The sequence below is a fragment of the Scyliorhinus canicula genome, chromosome 4 (genome assembly GCF_902713615.1).
Source record: "Scyliorhinus canicula chromosome 4, sScyCan1.1, whole genome shotgun sequence".
Lineage (NCBI taxonomy): Eukaryota > Metazoa > Chordata > Chondrichthyes > Carcharhiniformes > Scyliorhinidae > Scyliorhinus > Scyliorhinus canicula.
Window position 1 is genome coordinate 155592511 of NC_052149.1, and position 9627 is coordinate 155602137.

Sequence of the window (9627 nt, forward strand, 5' to 3'; positions counted from 1 at the left end):
TTGCTGGCTAACCTTGCATACATAGCTGAATGGAGTTCTCCTGCCCCTCAGCAGGGAAGCTGGTACTCTGCACAGACGATGGGGAAGAAAATTATTCCAACCCTGTAACTCCCGTGCAAGATATGAAAGTGCGGTTGATTTTTGTTGGGTTATTTATGGACTTTTGTCTGTATGGCTATGGCACACCACAGTAGGAGGCCATCAACCTCCAGTAATGTTACTTTGCATATCAAGAACCAGCTTCAGGGGAGGGGATCCATTGAAATGTCACTGGTGTCAGACCCATCAGTGTTACCCAAACAATAAAAACACTTTTAGAATAAGCAGGCGTATAATTAGAATGGATCTTTCCCGCGTCTATCAAATGTGCATTTCCAAAAACTACAGTTAACAATATTTACTTTGCGGAAGCATGTATTAGATTTTTTGAAGTAACCCTTTGGTCACACTGGATTGGGGAATGCTGTGGTATTTAATTACGCTGTACTGTGGATTTAAAAAGTGCTGTTTTTGGTTTTTTTAAATTGCTGTCGAATGCACTGTTTCAGAAATCTTGACATTTCCCTTTAAGCAATTTTCAAACAAAGAAGTGTACTGTATAAAATGGGACCATGTATGGAATAAAGTATCCTTTGGAGCATTGTCTTACTCCCCTCTGAAAGTTCAAAGTATTTTTGTATAATATTCTGATAGTTTGAATGAATTGCTGTTTGCTTATATTTTCACACTACATTATACGAAGGTAACTACTTTTTGATAAAAAAATTACAATTAGATTACTAACTGATTTTTTTTTGTACAATTTCTTCTCTTTCAGTATATTGCAATCGTAATAAAGAAATTTGCAAAGTTGCTTTGTTTCTTTCAAATTGAGTCATTACCCTGACTGGAAATCTCGGCTTTCTTTCAGAACAGTTGAGCTTTCTGTGGAATTGATTTCAAATCGTCTGTGGTTGGCATGTGGGTGTTAAAGAGTGTCATGTGAAATGCAAAGTTAAACCCTGATGAATTGGAGTCTTGACCTTGCAAAACTGATTTTACCAGTTATTCTCAAACAAGGAACAATGGAGCACTTTTCCAGCACTGATGTCCTTCACCATGACGTGCACAAAATTAACCAGAAGATACTCTGCTGAAAGTGCTCGTTTTTCCTTCGAGTAAAGATCAAGGGTGCTGGCAACCTGTTAACTGGCTTAAGTGGGAATTTTTCATTTTGGAGCTGAGGGTCAGTCAACTATGCAACCATGGGAGGCTGTGAAGTCTGATGCTGTCCTTGCTCTGAAAACCATATACTCGCTTTTCACCAGGTATCACTGGGTAGCAGTTATCAATGGGAACTCTGGTTGTAGTTTCTCCCGCGGGCCTCCCGGCAGCCTCTCTGCCTCATGGGTTCATCCAAGTCCCGTGAGGTATCGGATTCGGAACTCTGCCCAAAAGGGGCGGGACCAAACGGCGCTTACGGAAGTAGGCTTAAAACTACTCAAAGCCTACTTACCCGATACACCGGTCTCCCTTGATTTTCCGGCCTCCCCAAGGAGGCTGCAGTCGGGTGCCGATCAGTGCTGGTGCACAAGAACGTGGACCAGGTCGAACGGCATCCAGAGGCTCTCCCAGGCATTGGAGGCCCCTGGGTGGTCAGGGCAGGATGGCTCCCAGGCCTTCCCACTGGAATGTGGGCACCTTGGCATTGCAACCCTGCTACTGCCAGGGGTTGAGTGCGTCATGCCCATGAAAGGAGGGTGGGGGGGGGGGGGGTAAGTAAGGGCCTCCTGGGAGGTTGACGGGGTGACGGGTGGGGATCCTGGAAGGGAGGGGGGTGTTGCAAAAGGGCTTTAGGGGGGCTGAAGAGGGAGTCTCCAGGGACCCCATATTGGGGTGTCCTCACTTGGGAGGTATGAGGTAGTGCCCATGTGTGTGGGGGGTGACATTGCCCACAAGCTCACTTCGAGATCTGGGCACCCTTTCAAAATGGCAGCCCGATCACTTCAGCTCCCCAGTGCTAAAAATAATTCTGAGTGTGGGCTGTACCGATGAGAATCCCCAGGGCCCAAAGAAGTGACTAAGTGTCATTGAATAGTGGAATAGTGGTTGGGAATTTGCTGGCAGAGCCGGCGGGAAACTCCGTGAAGACCCCCCCCCCCCCCCCCCCCCCCCCAACAAATGAACCTTGAAATTATGGAGGAGAATCGCTCCCTGAGGCTAAATTAGCTAAATTCAACTGCTACCTTGGCTAATGCTCTCTTTGGAAAGTGCATGAATTGCTGGTCTCCGTTTTTCAATACTACACCATGTTAATGCATTTACCCACCAGCTCATCATGGGAGCTACATAATCTGATGTAAACCTCCCCGCTGATTGAAAGTGACTAATTAAATATTTGGGTTGAGCAATTTCTCAACGAATTTAATGACCTCTAGCTTTTCAGCATCTGAATGTCAGATCTGCTTCCTTCGTAATCCATCTCTGGTGATTTATCGAACATTGTGGAAGTGTTTGAGAAGGTAAATAAGTTATATTCACAGATTCACTTTTACTAATAATTCACACCATTGTGTTAGTAACTATGGGCGCGATCTTCCGGCTTTGTTACGCTCGCGCTCAAGCGTAACGAGGCCGGTGAATAAGGGGAGAGGCCAAAAACGGGAACGGCGCCAAACGGTTTGCGATGCAACCGGACTGCTCCCGTAGGCAAATTTGAAATCCCGCAGTAATGTGGCGAGAAGCCAATTATCACCACTTAAGCCCTATTTCCATACAATTAACGAGAGCCACCTGTCATCTATAGGCCTCCTGTCATTTACCGGCCTCCCCAGCAAGTGTCACACTGGTGCCGATAAGTACTCCTTTTTAAAAATGTGAACCTGACGGAAGGGCTTCTGTGGAGACCCGAGGAGGGGAGTAGTAATCTTTGTGTACATGCAGAGACCGGGGGCGCTGGCCTTGCCATCCCAGTGCTCGGCGGGGGGTGGGGGACCCCCGCAGTGTTGGGCACCATTGGGTTCCCATGGGTAGGTGTGCCATGTAGAATGTGGGAGTCATTGTCTAGCATTCTGATCGCACCTTGATGCCTGGACACTGGGAGTCAACACCACACATGCAGCATCAACATCCGAACACCCAGGGGATGGGACATGACCAAGGCCGGAGCGTGGGTGGGTGCCATGGGGAAGGGGGTTACCTGGAGAGATAGGTAAATGGCCCGCTTGCATTGCAGGCGAAAGTAACAGTGGCATCGTAATGTTTTTTAATGTGCTGTACAATACCCCATTCCCGATAGTGCCGCCCCCCGGTCCCCCTACCTAACCCCTCCCCCTCAATGTGCTTGGCCCTCCTAGCTCTACCACTATGTTGTAGATGTGTCCCCAGGATAGATAGAGATAGAGATAGAGAAATACAGCACAGAACAGGCCCTTCGGCCCACGATGTTGTGCCGAACTTTTGTCCTAGGTTAATCATAGAATTTTGGACAATTTGTCATGGCCAATCCACCCAACCTGCACATCTTTGGACTGTGGGAGGAAACCGGAGTACCCGGAGGAAACCCACGCAGTCACGGGGAGGATGTGCAGACTCCACACAGACAGTGACCCAAGTCGAAATCGAACTTGGGACCCTGGAGCTGTGAAGCAATTGTGCTATCCACAATGCTACCGTGCTGCCCTTAAGAAGTTAACCTACACTCCCTTATTCTACCCTAATCCAAGTACCTATCCAATAGCCGCTTGAAGGTCCATAAATTTTCCGACTCAACTACTACCACAGGCAGTGCATTCCATGCCCCCACTACTCTCTGGGTAAAGAACCTACCTCTGACATCCCCTCTATATCTTCCACCATTTATCTTAAATTTATGTCCCCTTGTAATGGTGTGTTCCACCCGGGGAAAAAGTCTCTGACTGTCTACTCTATCTATTCCCCTGATCATCTTATAAACCTCTATCAAGTCGCCCCTCATCCTTCTCCGTTCTAATGAGAAAAGGCCTAGCACCCTCAATCTTTCCTCGTATGACCTACTCTCCATTCCAGGCAACATCCTGGTAAATCTCCTTTGCACCTTTTCCAAAGCTTCCACATCCTTCCTAAAATGAGGTGACCAGAACTGCACACAGTACTCCAAATGTGGCCTGACCAAGGTTTTGTACAGCTGCATCATCACCTCACGGCTCTTAAATTCAATCCCTCTGCTAATGAACGCTAGCACACCATAGGCCTTCTTCACAGCTCTATCCACTTGAGTGGCAACTTTCAAAGAACAATGAACATAGACCCCAAGATCTCTCTGCTCCTCCACATTGCCAAGAACCCTACCATTAACCCTGTATTCCGCATTCAGATTTGTCCTTCCAAAATGGACAACCTCACACTTGTCAGGGTTAAACTCCATCTGCCACTTCTCAGCCCAGCTCTGCATTCTATCTATGTCTCTTTGAAGCCGACAACAGCCCTCCTCACTATCCACAACTCCACCAATCTTCGTATCATCTGCAAATTTACTGACCCACCCTTCAACTCCCTCATCCAAGTCGTTAATGAAAATCACAAACAGCAGAGGACCCAGAACTGATCCCTGCGGTACGCCACTGATAACTGGGCTCCAGGCTGAATATTTGCCATCCACCACAACTCTCTGTCTTCTATCGGTTAGCCAGTTTGTTATCCAACTGGCCAAATTTCCCACTATCCCATGCCTCCTTACTTTCTGCATAAGCCTACCATGGGGAACCTTATCAAATGCCTTACTAAAATCCATGTACACTACATCCACTGCTTTACCTTCATCCACATGCTTGGTCACCTCCTCAAAGAATTCAATAAGACTTGTAAGGCAAGACCTACCCCTCACAAATCCGTGCTGACTATCCCTAATCAAGCAATGCCTTTCCAGATGCTCAGAAATCCTATCCCTCAGTACCCTTTCCATTACTTTGCCTACCACCGAAGTAAGACTAACTGGCCTGTAATTCCCAGGGTTATCCCTATTCCCTTTTTTGAACAGGGGCACGACATTCGCCACTCTCCAATCCTCTGGTACCACCCCTGTTGACAGCGAGGACGAAAAGATCATTGCCAACGGCTCTGCAATTTCATTTCTTGCTTCCCATAGAATCCTTGGATATATCCCGTCAGGCCCGGGGGACTTGTCTATCCTCAAGTTTTTCAAAACGCGCAACACATCTTCCTTCCTGACAAGTATCTCCTCAAGCTTATCAGTCTGCTTCACGCTGTCCTCTCCAACAATATGGCCCCTCTCATTTGTAAATACTGAAGAAAAATACTTGTTCAAGACCTCTCCTATCTCTTCAGACTCAATACACAATCTCCCGCTACTGTCCTTAATCGGACCTACTCTCACTCTAGTCATTCTCATATTTCTCACGTATGTGTAAAAGGCCTTGGGGTTTTCCTTGATCCTACCCGCCAAAGATTTTTCATGCCCTCTCTTAGCTCTCCTAATCCCTTTCTTCAGTTCCCTCCTGGCTATCTTGTATCCCTCCAGCGCACTGTCTGAACCTTGTTTCTTCAGCCTTACATAAGTCTCCTTCTTCCTCTTAACAAGACATTCAACCTCTCTTGTCAACCATGGTTCCCTCACTCGACCATCTCTTCCCTGCCTGACAGGGACATACATATCAAAGACACGCAGTACCTGATCCTTGAACAAGTTCCACATTTCACTTGTGTCCTTCCCTGACAGCCTATGTTCCCAACTTCTGCACTTCAATTCTTGTCTGACAGCATTGTATTTACCCTTCCCCCAATTATAAACCTTGCCCTGTTGCTCGCACCTATCCCTCTCCATTACTAAAGTGAAAGTCACAGAATTGTGGTCACTACCTCCAAAATGCTCCCCCACTAACAAATCTATCACCTGCCCTGGTTCATTACCAAGTACTAAATCCAATATGGCCTCCCCTCTGGTCGGACAATCTACATACTGTGTTAGAAAAGCTTCCTGGACACACTGCACAAACACTACCCCATCCAAACTATTTGATCTAAAGAGTTTCCACTCAATGTTTGGGAAGTTGAAGTCGCCCATGACTACTACCCTGTGACTTCTGCACCTTTCCAGAATCTGTTTCCCAATCTGTTCCTCCACATCTCTGCTGCTATTGGGGGGCCTATAGAACACTCCCAACAAGGTGACTGCTCCTTTCCTATTTCTAACTTCAACCCATATTACCTCAGTAGGCAGATCCCCCTCGAACTGCCTTTCTGCAGCTGTTATACTATCTCTAATTAACAATGCCACCCCCCCACCTCTTTTACCACCATCCCTAATCTTGTTGACACATCTATAACCAGGGACCTCCAACAACCATATCTGGCCCTCTTCTATCCAAGTTTCCGTGATGGCCACCACATCGTAGTCCCAAGTACCGATCCATGCCTTAAGTTCACCCACCTTATTCCTGATGCTTCTTGCATTAAAGTATACACACTTCAACCCATCTCCTTGCCTGCAAGTACTCTCCTTTGTCATTGTTACCTTCCCCACTGCATCACTACGTGCTTTGGCGTCCTGACTATCGTCTACCTTAGTTGCTGGACTACAGATCCGGTTCCCATTCCCCTGCCAAATTAGTTTAAACCCTCCCGAAGAGTACTAGAAAACCTCCCCCCCAGGATATTGGTGCCCCTCTGGTTCAGATGCAACCCGTCCTGCTTGTACAGGTCCCACCTTCCCCAGAATGCGCTCCAATTATCCAAATACCTGAAGCCCTCCCTCCTACACCATTCCTGCAGCCACGTGTTCAACTGCACTCTCTCCCTATTCCTAGCCTCGCTATCACGTGGCACCGGCAACAAACCAGAGATGACAACTCTGTCTGTCCTGGCCCTTAACTTCCAGCCTAACTCCCTAAACTTGTTTATTACCTCCACACCCTTTTTCCTACCTACATCGTTGGTACCAATGTGCACCACGACTTCTGGCTGCTCACCCTCCCCCTTCAGGATCCTGAAGACACGATCAGAGACATCCCTGGCCCTGGCACCCGGGAGGCAACATACCTTTCGGGAGTCTCGCTCGCGACCACAGAATCTCCTATCTATTCCCCTAACCATTGAATCTCCTATTACTATTGCTTTTCTATGCTCCCCCCTTCCCTTCTGAGCCCCAGAGCCAGACTCAGTGCCAGAGACCTGGCCGCTGGGGCCTTCCCCCGGTAGGTCATCCCCCCCAACAGCATCCAAAACGGTATACTTGTTTTGAAGGGGAATGGCCACGAGGGATCCCTGCACTGTCTGCCTGTTAGTTTTCTTTCCCCTGACTGTAACCCAGCTACTCTTGTCCAGTACCTTTGGTGTGGCTACCTCCCTGTAACTCTTCTCTATGACCCCCTCTGCCTCCCGGATGATCCGAAGTTCATCCAGCTCCAGCTCCAGTACCTTAACACGGTCTCTGAGGAGCTGGAGTTGGGTGCACTTCCCGCAGGTATAGTCAGCGGGGACACCAGTGGTATCCCTCACCACCCACATCCTACAGGAGGAGCATGCAACTGCCCTAGCCTCCATCCCCTCTTACTTTACAGAATTAGCTGCCCTGTGGACCAACTGGACCTCCGCCCTCCGGCTCTGCTCCCAGTCAGCTGTACTCTAAACTCCTGGTTCCCTTCACGCTCTTTGATAAATATAGGAAATTAAATGAAAGGAGTACCTTCAGGATCCTGAAGACACGATCAGAGACATCCCTGGCCCTGGCACCCGGGAGGCAACATACCTTTCGGGAGTCTCGCTCGCGACCACAGAATCTCCTATCTATTCCCCTAACCATTGAATCTCCTATTACTATTGCTTTTCTATGCTCCCCCCTTCCCTTCTGAGCCCCAGAGCCAGACTCAGTGCCAGAGACCTGGCCGCTGGGGCCTTCCCCCGGTAGGTCATCCCCCCCAACAGCATCCAAAACGGTATACTTGTTTTGAAGGGGAATGGCCACGAGGGATCCCTGCACTGTCTGCCTGTTAGTTTTCTAACGGCCTCATCAGGGGGGTGGAACTCGGAAGTGCTGGTGGCCACTGTCGCCGGCCCATGGGATGGGCCTGTGTTGGCACCCTGTGCACCCTCTTCCCGGTCGATGCCCATAGGGCCCTGGGGTTCACCTTGGGCCAAGGGGCAGCTGGTTTGAGCCCTGGCTGCCCCTGCATCACCTGTCTCTGCCAGCCCTAGTCCGTACCATTGTGTCGATGCCCTCGGCGATGCTCCTCAGTGACTGGGACACATCCCCCAATGACCGGACAAGCTCCGCAGCACCTCGGCCGTTCCCATCTGAGAGCGGGACATGTCCCGCATAACTCTATCAACGTCAGCCTGGTACTGGGTGACATCCCCCAGTGAGGCAGACATATGCCGAGACCCTCAGCCATGGCTGTCACCGACTGTGCGATGCCTTGGACACCTTCATTCATGGTGCTGGCATCGCACATCAGGCTCTACACTCCAGTCGCCCCCCCCCCCCCCCCCCCCCTCCCCTTGCAGCGTTGGCCTTGGTGTCCCTCATTTCGTGAGGGTTCTCTTTCGGAGGGATGGTGCAGGCTCAATGGGCCAGATGACCTCCTCCTGCCCTGTAGGGATTCTATGTTATCACGCTAACACCAACAAACACATCCTGAAGGAACAGCTTATGTACAGTCCCATCCAGGGGAACAGCATCCCAAATTGCTTTCCAACCAGTTCAGTGTTTTTTGAAAGGCAATCACTATTGTGGAAAAGTGGCAGCCAAATGGTGTGCAGAATATTCCATAAACGGCAATGTGATAATGATGATTAATCTGGATTTTAGGTGTTTTGTTTGAAGGATAAATATTGTTCAAGGACCACTGGGGACAATTCCGCTGCTTTTCTGAAGTGGTGTCAATTCATGATTTATATCCAACTTAAGAATATATATGCACTTGTATGCCATAGCCACAAAGGTGTATCCTATGTAGGTGCTGATATATTTAACTACTAATTGACCTGTCCCTTTAAGACGGCTGTTCAAAAGTACTTTGACTTCAGGACACTTATAACAAATAGTCATTTGGTAGCACAGAGCGTGAGCATTGCTGAAATTTCATCAATACTTTTTGGTTGCACTCATCACGGCATTCGCAATAATACTAATGTCAGGGAAAACAAGTCCTTTATGCTATACGAAAAGAGAGTGCAGATAGTTGACAAGTGGACTCTGATTGGGAGAGGCTTTGCCATGAAGAATGCATCAGTTAATGGTGACTGACAGTTAACTTCAAAGCATTGTTGGAAAATTTAAACCGAGGACTTGACTCTGATTGTCTAAGGAACCAAACCAGCAAATGGATGTTTCTTATTTTGTTTAGCTGAAAACAGGCACAATATGTGCACATGTTCTTTCTGTCTGCAAAGAACAGGGCCCTGTAATATATGTAACTTGCAGTACACACACATGCACCACACTGTGAGCCCAACTGGCAATCTTAAGTTTGTTGTCAGCATAATTTTTAGCACACTTGAGGATTATTTTGCAAATGTTGTCCCAAATACAGAATCGTATCTAATGTTGGGCATTGTGGTTTGAGATTTGCCAGTACTGGCTGTCTGGTACAGTCTGTACCTTGCCCATTGCTAAAAGAAAAGGGACATGCTGTTTGATATGATCTGCCAGTC